Source organism: Octodon degus, unplaced genomic scaffold (assembly GCF_000260255.1).
Source record: "Octodon degus isolate 3935 unplaced genomic scaffold, OctDeg1.0 scaffold00196, whole genome shotgun sequence".
NCBI classification, from domain to species: Eukaryota; Metazoa; Chordata; class Mammalia; order Rodentia; family Octodontidae; genus Octodon; species Octodon degus.
This window is the reverse complement of record NW_004524772.1, coordinates 2,253,039-2,265,431: the sequence shown is the minus strand read 5'-3', so window position 1 is coordinate 2,265,431 and position 12,393 is coordinate 2,253,039. Positions and strand designations below refer to the sequence as shown.

Genomic DNA, 12,393 nt, shown 5'->3' with positions numbered 1-12,393 from the left:
AAGTCATGAAAGCCTAAAGGAATGTAGTCCTGGGCAGCTCAGGAATGGAAAAGAAACCATGTAAGGAATGGGGTGTGTATACTTTCCCAGCCTTTGTCCCTCAGCCTTTGCCCATTGATTCAAGGTCTTTCACAAAGCTTTGGCTCCTAGCTGCAAACATGATGTTGTATCTGTCTATCTCCTATTGAACCACCTGTGGCCACCTTGACCTCAATTTCTTCTGCCCACATAAAGGGCACTGAGTGCCTGGAATGTGCACATCGTCTCTCTGGGTCCCCTGCCCCACTCATTTCTCTCTAGGATCACAGATTGAAGAAGTTGGATCCAGCCAAACAGCAGTATCGAGTCTTGCATAAAGATAATGTCCTGGCTTGGAGACTGGGAACAAGGGGTGGAGACTCCTTCAGGATTTCTGCAATTTAAGAATTTCAGGGATACTCCAGTAATTAGGTGTGTATGTGTGAAAGTATGCATGCCACCTTTTGAGGCAGAAGAAGGCAGAAGTCATGTAGAAAACTTATTTTTCAGATTTTTTTCTGGTGCAGAATCTTCTATCAAAAGTGCTTTGGTTATTTTTCTCTCTATACAGAGAGAATTTTGTAAACAACAAAACTCCAAAATAACAGAGAAACACCAACACAATATATTTACACAAACTAGGCCACTTCGCAGTCACCAACTTGGAGACTCAGTTAAGTCCTGCCATGCCCAGGCAAATACAATAAATAAGAGAGGACAGCACTTAGGGGAGACAAGAAACCATGAGGGGACACACACGAGCCAGCACATTCAGTTACATTCATCCCACTTCAGTGTAATGAGGTGGGTTTGCCATAATCTCACAACGTGTAAATGTAGGCCCCTTTCTCTTTTAGCTTCCAAGACACTGCTAATCATTACTGCAGCAGAGAAGGACACTGGCTTCTGGCCCCACATCGGAGCTATTCCTGGAAACCAAGAAGTCTAAATTTTCAGGATTTTAGTCTTTGGGTCATAGAAACATCCTTGTGAAGCATTGGGTAGCTACAATCATACTAGCCCTAAAACTTAACCTTACCTACTCACATTCTTGCATTTTACAAATAAATATTCACCACACACGTGTGTGCACGCACACTGTTTTGTACCATTGGGTGAGGTTTATCTCATGAAGGATGGGTCTGTGATGTAAGGCAAGCTGTGTGCCCTAAAATTAGACATCGACATTACCTAGCCTTGGCTTGCTCTTGGGTCTTTCTTTTGGCCCAGCCGCTGTTAAATTCCCTGCACCGTCTATTCCACCTTAGACTAACTTCCAGTCTTCCAGTAGGACACCAAGCACGGAACAGCCTACTCAATACTTAGATTCCCATGCCTCATTTTCAAGGTGGGGGGAGTGTTAGGAAAACAGGACTGGAAGAGTGTGCGCTGTAATGTTTGTTCTCCGTAGTGATATAAACAAAAACTATTCTTGCCGAGCAGCCTGGAGCTGTTGCTGCAATCCCTGAGATTGCTCATGTACCTGAGAACAAGATACAAGAGGGAATGAGGCATTAATCAAAATATACACAAATATTAAGCAAGAATATTCCAGAAAAGATTAAGATGCACAAGATATGTCACAGTGCAGTTGGCATCTGGAGATAGTGGGACTGGGGTGCAGTTATCCACAGAAGCAATTAAGTTAAATCTTATTGGCCAAGAAGGGACCCCACTTGCTCGGAATGGTTTCCAACACCTTATCACAGGATTGGGTTATGAGGAAATAAGATATGGAAAGAAAGTCTACTTTGCTCCTCAGGGTCTCTCCCATGTAAAATGTAGTGGCTTGTGGGCTGGGTCCATGTTTAATCTGATCTCATGCTTAACTATTTTACCCTGAAAGGGAAATATTTTTACTACAGATATTTCTTTAAAAGGAAAATAGCTTCTTCACCCAGCCACAGAGTAAAACATGTAGGTTCTAGGATGGTTTTCCCCAAAGCCCTCATCTCCTGTGCCTCTGACCCCTTCCCTTGGCAAAGGAAGATGGGATGGTGCTTGGAGCCCCAGCCTGAGCTACATGGTTGTGCCAGCTACCTACCCTGCCCACTTCCCTCCACCTTGCTGATTCCTGCCTGCTTCTTCAAACTTCTCAGTGGCAGAATAGTCTCTACCCACTGTGCTCAGTTTGGGGCTCCCTTGGAAGTGACTGGCTTCTCCATGGAGTTGGGATCCTGCTGGGCCTTCAGTGGCCATGAGGCTACCATATGGCCAGTGCTATGACACAGTGACCCTTCTTTGGCTGGGGAGGCAGCTTTCAGTCTTTGGCTTGATGGGCTAGACCACCATAGGTGTAGCACCTGTCTCTTTCGGATTTGCAATTTTTCATGTTCTTTGCTCTTGTTGCCTCACACACCTAGTACAGAGCAATCTTTCAGGGCTGGTGACATGGATGGAATCCAGGGCCTTGGATGGCTTCATGAAAGCGAATTCCAGTGCAAGGTCACAAGTTCAATCCTTGGTGCCAAAAAAGGAAAGTGAATTCCAATGCCTCACGCTTCATCCGGGTCCAGGAGATTACTCCATGTATAGTTTGCTTTGGTGCACAAATATGTCTTGAAGAGGTGGGGTGGTCATGCACAGGAAGCCAAGCCCCATGTACACTTGAGCCACTTACAGATGCTGGTGCAGAAGCTGCTACTTGTTTACATCTGGAGCCACATCCCTGGGGCCTCCTGGACCTTTTGCACAGCTGTGGAGTAGCCACCTGCAGATGGCTCTGGATGGCCACCAAGTCCATGGTCATCAGCTGAATTCATAAACTGGGGCTCCTGGTCAGGAGGCTGTTGGCCTCCTACAAGTGCTCAGACAAAGGGATAGCTAAGAGAAGAGGGAGTTACAGCTTACTGCACGCCTTGAGGGCAGATTTTGGGGTGTCAGTGTTTCCTTAAGGGATGACAATGACATAGTCACTAGTTCCCTGGAGAAGTGTGACACAGAGAAGCAGACAGAATCCAGAAAGAGCCTTCCTACACCTCCTTCTGCTTACACTTTACTGCATTCACAAGTTGGGATCTCTCAGCCACCCAGATCTACTCCCTCAGCTTCATGGTGATCAGGTAAACTAAAAACCCTTACATGAGGCCATGCTGATCCTGGATGCTTAGGGGAAAGAGAATTTTGAGAGACTCTGAATTTGATTTTCAAACCTTGCCTAACGTGTTGGAAAGGGGCCTTCATTATTGTCTTTGCTAATACCTTTTCAGAATTCCATACTTCACTCAGCAGATCACCAAACCAACTGATATTTGGGTCAACATAGGCATGTGAAAGTAGGAATGTGTAAGAAATAAGACACACAAATTTAATCATCTTTCCAGAAGCCTCTCAGAATAGAATTATAGGTTTTTAATACATTAATGAATTTTTTTAATGATTAGAACATATTTAAACTGAGGAAATAAACAGAAACACAAGAGGACAGAATGTGTTTGTGTGTAATACACGAAGTGTGGTGGTAGCTAGTTTCCTCGGTGCTCCAAAATCCTTCCAGCAAGCCCTGCCTCTCCCTTGTTCCAGCTCATAAGATTATAACCTTGATAAACTGCTGCATCAGTTTAAGACTAATTCTGATACAAGTCACAGAAAATTCAAAATGACATGGATTATATAAAAATTGTATTTATTTGCTCACATAACTATCTGGAGTCAGGCAAACTTGGGGGATTCTAAGAATATTGGATTTTGTATAATTGGTGTCTCAATTGCATTAATCTTGACCAGTTTTTGCCTAACTTCTATTCCTTCTTTGGCAAAACTACTCCCTTTATAAGACTGTAAGATGCCCTACCAACAACACCCCAAGGGATACTGGGTTACTTAGTCACGGGAAGTGGCAGATAATTTCTTCCTCATGAGCTCTCTGAGAGGAATAGATAAACTTCTTTCTGAGAGTCTCACAGCAAGTTTCAGCCTCACTTCCTTGGACAGTGTGAATCATACTATCATGGACAAATACCTGTCCTTTTTACTAGCTTTCACAGGAAGTGACAAAGATATCATGAGGACACACAGTCTTGTCAAGATCATCAGAGATTTCCATGTTGCCCTCTCCAGCGATCGATTTTCAGTTCTTGTTTTACTCATCCCATCATTTGACCCCAGTGGTCACTCTTTTCTTGGGGGGGGAGGGCAGCTCAGCCCACCCTGAGGACAGGGCTGGCAAGGCATGTGGTGTCAAGATCTAACTGCCTAAGCAGAGCTTTAGACCACTGAGCTATCTCGCCAGACCCCCAGTGGCCACTCTTGAAAAACTTTCTTCTCTTTGCTTCCATAACTGGCTCTCCTTGTTTCCCTTCTACTTTCCTGACTGCTCGCATTTAATCTCCACACTTCTTGTTGCTTAAGATGCTAATACCTTCCAGAACAAGTGGGTTAGAAACAATCTTTAGACTAATTTTCCTTTCTGTCTATATTTAGTGCCTTCAAGGTTTGATCTAATTTCACAGCTACAAATGCAATATATATACCAACTAAGTACAATTGCCATCATCAGCATCTAGCAAGACATATCGAATCAACATCATCATGCTTATCATGAAATGCAAGAGAAATGTTATCTGATTTCCTCTTGGCAGAATTCTGTCACGTAGATGTAGTTCTTGTCTTCATTTGATGGGGAAGAAAAAGGAGGCTGAAGGCAAAGCAAATAACTTTCGCCAGACCAGAGAAAGTGTTGGATCTGGACTTTAAATTCTGACAAGTGGATTCTAGACACACTCCTAGACACCAGGTGTTACTTACTGCCTTCACTGTATCAACAGCTTCTTGACATGCAGCAGCTCTGTTTTATGGCAGTGCTTTTCACATACAGTGTGATGACTTTCCTCGCAGTTTTCATAATACACAAAGTACCCTTCGATCATAGCCATCTGTTACTCCTCCTCCCTCCTCCCTCTCCCAGTCCCCTTTCTCTTTTCTAGTAGTCTCCCTTCTGCTTTCATATCAACTTTTTCTCATATTTCACAAACGAGAAAAAACAACACAATACTTGTCTTTGTGTCTTATTTCATGACTGACATGCTGATTTCTTAGTCACATGTAGAGGCTGAGAGTCCTTTCCTGTGTGCTCTTTGGGAAGAGCAGATACATTTCCTCCCCAGAGGCTCCCAGCAAACATCAGTCTATCTTATAATGTGATAATTTTCTACAGATTTCATTTTCCTTAAACATTATTCTTTCACCTTTCTTAATGGTTGAATGATACTCCTGTCTACAGGTACCACATTGTCTTTATCCAGACATCCACTGAGGGCATCTAGTCTGATTCTGTAACTAGCTGTTGAGATGCTGTATCACCACAGTCAGAATGCACTGTCATTGAAAGTACAAAATCACCAAAATATTTTGGTGAGAATGGAGGGAAAAACAAACACATGTTGTTGGTGCGAATGTCAATACAGCTACTATAGAATCAATATGAAGATTCCTCAGGAAATTAACAGAATTATTATTGATACTATTCCTTGGTGTAAACCCGAAGGAACTGCCATCAGCATACAATGGAGATAACTTAATTTCTGTGTTTATCACAGTGCAATTCACTGTAGCCACAGTATGGAGATACTTAAAGCATTTGTTCGCTGCCCCTGAAGTTATTAAGCTGTTCTTCTCTTAGAAGCTTGTTTCACTATTGCCAAGGATTTCCTAGAATTTAAATATAGTGTTTCAAATGACTTCAAAATTTGTATCAGTGCATTTTGGTGCTACATGGAAAATTTTAGATGTTAAAGTACAAATGATTCTATTTTCATGAAAATGACTTAGAAACACTAAAGTCTAAATCACTTCTTAAAATTTTCTTTCCATGACTAACTCTCCTGTATTTCTTTCTTCCTCAACCATATTTTTTGTAATAAGACCTTTCTAAAATAAAGAATGAAATTTAACAACATGCAGTGTAATACTAAGTAAATTATAAAATAAAATACCATTTTTCTTCTTTTCCATTTGCAATCTGAACTTCAGTTTTCCCTTTGTGGTTGGGTCTTACCTGAACTGTTCAAAATCTGAATAGGGACATAAAAGGTAAAAAGAACTTTGTCCATCTCTCTGCCTATCTTCATGCTGGGACATTGGTCTCCTCTGATCTCACTTGTTCTAGAACTTATGTCACTTCTCCTGGTTTTCAGACCTTAAAATTTCAACTTAGTTTTCTTTTTTCTGAGTTGGCTACTGCTGAGCTTAGAACTTCTCATATTCATAACCATGAAAGCCAATTACTTATACTACATTCTTCATAGATGCAAACACACACATACATCCTATTGATTCTGTTTTAATGGAAAACCTAGATTAATGCAGATTTTAATATGAAGAGATACTATTACAAGAAATTCCTAAACATGTTGAAGCAGATTTGGGAATGAGTAGTGGATATAGGCTGAGAATTTTGAGGTACATGTTAAAAAATTCCAAGATTACTATAAAGAGAATATTAAAGGTATTTGTGGTGTAAGGTCAGAAAGAAAAGGAGAATTACATACAAAAATAACAGAAATACTAATGATACAGGCCATTCTTGTGAGGTCTCAGGTAAATTGAGTGATATTACTGGACAATAAAGCAAAGGAAATGCTTGCCATAGAGTGGCAAAGAATTTAGCAGAATTTTGTTCATGTTCTAGCATTTTGTGGATGGTAGTGACATGGCAAAGGTGACTCCATTTTGTTTCTGACTTCCATTTTAGAAATCACTTAAAGTTAGATGAACACACTCCTCACACCCTGCCATCTAGTCAGCCATAAAACCCACTAAGAAGGAAGAGGTAGTTAACTGCAGGAACAAATAGGACAGCTGTGGGGTAAACTAAAGTTTAAGCCTATCCTGCTTGACAAACAAGCCCCTGGGAAATGTAAACCTCATGACATTCTTGTGAAATTCCCCTAAATGAAGTAATGTAGTTACTGTGGTAACTAAAAGAACTTGTTAATATATAAAAATCCCTGAGAACAAAGCCTTAGCCACTGCTGATCACCATCCACTGGCTGAATAAAACTTGCTTGTATCTGATTCTTAGCTTCAATTTTTCACTAATTGGCCTTAACAGTGGAACTTACATATAATGAATATCATTTGAGGAGATTTCTAAGCTGAATGTTGAAGTGACATGGTTCCTCGTGATTGCAGCAAAATGCAAAGTGTGAGAAATGAGTTAAAGAAGGAATTATGAAGCTAAAAGAAACCAGCAATTAAAGACTGGAACTGTTCTCAACCTATGTGTTCTGCAAAAACTGTGAAAGTATGCTGAGAACTCTGGGATGCAGTTGCATCCTATTTGATTAGGATATCTGAACACATGAGCTACAGACATAATAGATACTTCAGCATAAGCACTGCCAGTTTGAATCAAAGTAGCTGCAGATGGGTTGAGATCAATGATGAGTGCTCGACTGGTTATGTGTTATGTTGTTGGAACAGAGAGCTTTTTCAGCTGCAAACATACATGGTCTTCAACAAAAGCTTATAGATATTTAGAGCTTATCAGTATTGCCTTTTCTGCTTGAGTAGCTATGTAAAGTCATCTTTGAAGTTTTAACAGGCCATGATGGCCCTTTAGAGCCCTGGGGTCTTGAGCCTGCCTTGTATAACTGAAGAGATGTGGCATCTTTCCCTAGCAGCTATGAAACTGAGCTCACCACCTTGGGTGGCTGTAGAAGGCAGGAACACTGTCCTAGGATACAAAGGGACAATAATAAAACCAAAGCAGATGGTCCTTGATCTTAGGATTCAATGGTATGTGCCTGTCTAGGTACATGACTTATTTCCTTTTGTTTTCTTCCTTTGGAATGGAACTACCTACTCAATGCCTTTTCTATCATTGTGTTATAAAGCACCTAACTCATTTGGTTTCACAAGCACCGCTAAAGGAAAATTTTTCCTCAGAAGAAATCTGATGTCTGGTGTCGTCTATTTGCCACTTAGATCATATTTAAATAAGACTTTAGAATTTAGACTTTAGAGTGGATGAAATAAGTTAAAACTTTTGAGGCTTTTGAGGATGGAATGAATGTATGGACTGTATAGGTTTCCAAAATTCTTATGATGAATCCTGTTATGGTTTGTGTCTAGTTGTCCCCCCAAAGCCTCATGCAGTCATGGGGTGAGGACTTCTAGAGTTTGTGTTAATTCATGATCCACTGGGATTATGTGTGATCCAAGGCTGGGATTATCGCTTTTAGTACTGCTGGGATTACCCTTAAGTGGGTAAATGCTGGGAAGTACCCATAGGTGTGAGTACTTCCCCTACCCTGGGGCAGGTAATTTGCATTACAATGTAAGGTGGGAAGAGAAGCTAGCTGCTTGAGCTGCTTCTACCCCTCCCTTGCACTCTTGCTCTTTGCTGCAGCCATGAAAGGTTGCTTTCTGCTGTGTGCTGCTCTGCATTGGACCCAGCTGAGTATGGACTGAAGCCTCCAGTAACTGTCAGCTAAATAAACCTTTCCTTCCTTCATTTTGAGTGTTGGGTATTAGTCCCAGCAACGAGAGAAGAGAAACTAAGACAAATCCTAAACCTTCAACATTAGAAGCTGGGCCTTTCAAAAATAATCAGATTTACAAGAGCTAATGAAGGTGAGGCTTCTAGGATGGGATCAATGTGCTTTAAGAAGGTTAAAACAGATCAACAAAGGAGTCCACATAGCAGGAAATGGCTGTATTGGAACTAGATCATGATGGTTCTCTGACCTCAGGCTACCAGCTTCCAAGACTGTGAGAAAATAAAAGTAAAATCTGTGTTGTTATAGCAGCTCAATCAGGTGAAGGCAGTCAATACTGACAAGGACTTGCCGTCAATAAGCCGTGGTTCTAAATATGTAATAGAATTTTGCCTTCCTTCATCTGGACTTCAGTTAATTTTAAACTTTGAATTCAGCAGCTTCATATTACTATAATGAGATAGTGAGATGATCAGCTTGCCAAAAGAAAAATTGTACTTTGGCTTATAGTTTTGGAAGGTCCAGTCAATGAATGGTTGGCTCCATCATTTTGGGCCTGTGGAGAGGTGGCACAACAGAGTGGAAACATATGGCAGGGAAAGCTGCTCACATTAGGGACAGAAAGGAAGACAAGAGGAAGGGCCAGGCTCTCATAATCCTTTTCCAGCACCTGACCCAAGGTCCTAGGACTTCTTATTTGGCCTCACCTCATAAGGGTTCCACACCGCCCAAGCTCCAACGAGGGACACATGGGTCTCTGGGGCATTCAGTATCTAAATGATAGCAAGCCTATCTCTCAGATGTCACCTTGAGCTTTCTATAATCCTTAAACCTTTTTGAACACATTTTGGATTTGTTGGATTGGTCTGAAACTGAAGTTATAGCAATTTCCAGCTTCATACACTATTATTATCTCTCTTGGATCAGAGTTATAAAGAGTTAGCTTGCTTCAGCACACGATGAATACACACTGTCATAGTTTCTGCAAATACAGTGAGCTCCTATAGATGTCTTTACACTTGACAAACTTTTAAAAACCTGTTAGACAACATTTCATGGATTTCTTTTCAATTTTTATTTCTTTGTATTAAAATTTTCTTTGAGGCAGGGTCTCATCATGGTATGCAGACCAGGCTGGCCTTGAGCTCATGACTCTCCTCTGTCTCCACCTCCCAGGGCTGGGATTGCAGTCATGCACCACCACACCCATCTTGTTTCTTTGCCTTCCAAACTCATAATTTTATTTAATTCATTGCAAATAATTTTGTCCTAATGAAATATGCATTCTTGTTTTAAACTTTTTATTGATTGGCCTATCTTACTTCTCTCCAAAAATTATGCCTAGTAAATTGAAATTGAGTTTTAAAAATTTCTTGGGGCAATAAGATTTGAAATATTAATGTTTCTATTCTGTATCATGTTTTATTGCAATTATTAATAGCACTTAATTGATTAGTATGGCATGACTATATTATAGATGTGATAAATTATTTTTAAACAGAAGAATTTTATTGTTGATGTCTATCTTAATGCGTTACATAGATCTAGGTATTTTACAAATATTACATCATTTGTGAATAAGTGTTATTTATCTTTATACTGAGACAGTTTTCACAATCAATTTTCCTATTTCTTGTTCATATAAATCAGTATAGTTTCAAGATTATTAAAGTGTCAGCCAAATAGCTCAGTGGATTAAAGCACCTGAAAGCAAGTACAGGGGCCAGGGGTTTGATCTCCAGGCCTGCCATGCTGGCCCTGCCCCTGGGGCATGCTGAGACAGCAACTGAGACTGAGCTTGGTGATGCGTGCCTATAATTGCAGCTCTTGGGAAGCTGTAAACAGGTGGATCATTAAGAGTCCGATCTAGTAGCGAGACCCTGAACACCCTGTAGACCCTTCCCTAAAATAAAAAAGATTATTATTTCAAGAATACTTTCATTTATTTATTATTTTTTAAATTTTTAAAAATGTATGTGGTACAGGGTCTCTCAGAAAGAGAAGATCTGATGCATAAAGTTTCAGGAACTGCAGATATTTTGGGACCGCATGTTAAGACTATCTGATATAAATATAGGTGCTAAAAACTTCTTGCTTCTGTAAAATTAGATGAGCATGAAATGAATATTTTCATGCATTATTTTTAAATCATTATATATTTTCTATTATTAAGTATTATTTTGTATATTAGCTAACAATGCAACCAAGCCTTTCTTCCATCTTGTTGAAAACAGATGATTTGAAATCATCTAAGTTCAGATGAACTTCACAATTTGTTGAAAATCTCATTTTCTCAATATTTAGAAAATATATTAAAAAGATATTTTGAAAAAAGTAAATAAGGTTTCAGCATGATGCCCAAATCCAAGTGTGACAAGAAAGTTTACTTAACGAAAACTGCCAAGAAAGGCTTAGAACTGAAACAGAACCTAATAGAAGAACTTTGGAAATATATGGACACATACCAGTAGCTCTTCATTTTCTTTCTGGCCAACATGAGGAACAGCAAGCTGAAGGACATCCAGAATGCCTGGAAACACAGCCAGATGTGCTTTGGCAAAAACAAGGTGATGATGGTGGCCTTGGGTCAAAGCCCAGATGACAAGTACAAAGACAACCTGTGCCAGGCCGTAATAAGTTGAGGGGTGAAGTTGACCTCCTTTTCACCAACTACACAAAGGAAGAGGTCAATGAGTGGTTCACGAAACACACAGAAATGAACTTTGCCTGAGCTGGGAACAAAACAACTTTCCAGGGCCTCGGGAGCAGCTCCCCACTCCATGGAGCCTCAGCTGAGGCAGCTGGGACTGCCTACTACCCGTAAGAGAGGTGTGATGACCCTACTGTCTGACTATGAGGTGTGCATGAAGGATGATGTTCTGCCCCCAGAGCAGGCCTGCATTCTGAAGCTCTTTGGCCATGAGATGGTCAAATTCAAGGCGACCCTCAAGTACATTTGGGATGGCCAGTCAGGAAGTTTCCAGCAGGTGGGAGAAGATGATTTGCCCGAGATCCCACCTGAGCCTTCAGAATAATCAGTCAGAAGGGGAGGACAGCTGACTCAGACTCAGGACCAAAGGCTTCCAGCCTGTTCTGGTCCCACAGAGCACAGGACTGTGGCCACCTTTCAGAGGGAGCAGCTATGTATTTAGCTGTGGATGAGGACAAGGAAGAGTGATGTGGACCAACTGTTTCCATAAAGAATCAAACTTTATCTGCAGGTGTCTCCCTGTAGACAGTAAGACCCTTAGAAATAAAGGGTGGGCACTTTAAAATTTAGAAAAAGGAAAAAAAAGAGAGAAAAAAGTAAATAAATAGATCATGGTTTTTTTTTTTTTCCTATTTCTCTTAAATATACCTCTATTTTGAATTTTTTCTTAGTTTTTTTTTATGCAGAAAGGATTAGGAAAAACAAAGTATTGTCAAATTTAGGATAATTTTGATATTATAATGTGTGTAACTGAAATGTGTGTGTGTTCATGCACGTGTGTGTTTCTCTAAGAAACGTTGCAGTTAGTTCATTCTTTTCACAGAAAATATCAAATTAATCATCTAAATCAGGTTTACTCATCTCATCAACTTAAATAAATGCACTACCTGTTATCTACTCATTTGAGATTTCTAATTTTAAATTAGAGAAATGCACAGCTTGAGTGTGAGGTAAGTCAGGGGTGAGCTGGAGATACAGATGGGTAAGCTTTCCTTCTTTAATATTTCTTTTCAAAAATCTGTATGCTTCACATTATATGAACTCTCTTTTAACAATGTTTTTTAGATAATAAATGGTAGATGCAAGAAAAATTAACATTATTTTGTCACTCCAAATTATATTTATACTTAATTACAATGATCAATAATATCAATTCTCAGCAAAGTTATATATACATATATTTTCAAGAGCGTTCGTGCTCTGACTCTAGGTTCACTTTCAGCCTAA

At 40.0% G+C, this 12,393-nt stretch overlaps 1 pseudogene; it reads left to right on the top strand.

Moving 5' to 3' along the window:
* The first annotated feature begins 10,810 nt into the window (after positions 1 to 10,810).
* LOC101567041 lies at positions 10,811 to 11,491 on the top strand (annotated as a pseudogene).
* Positions 11,492 to 12,393: the final 902 nt, after the last annotated feature.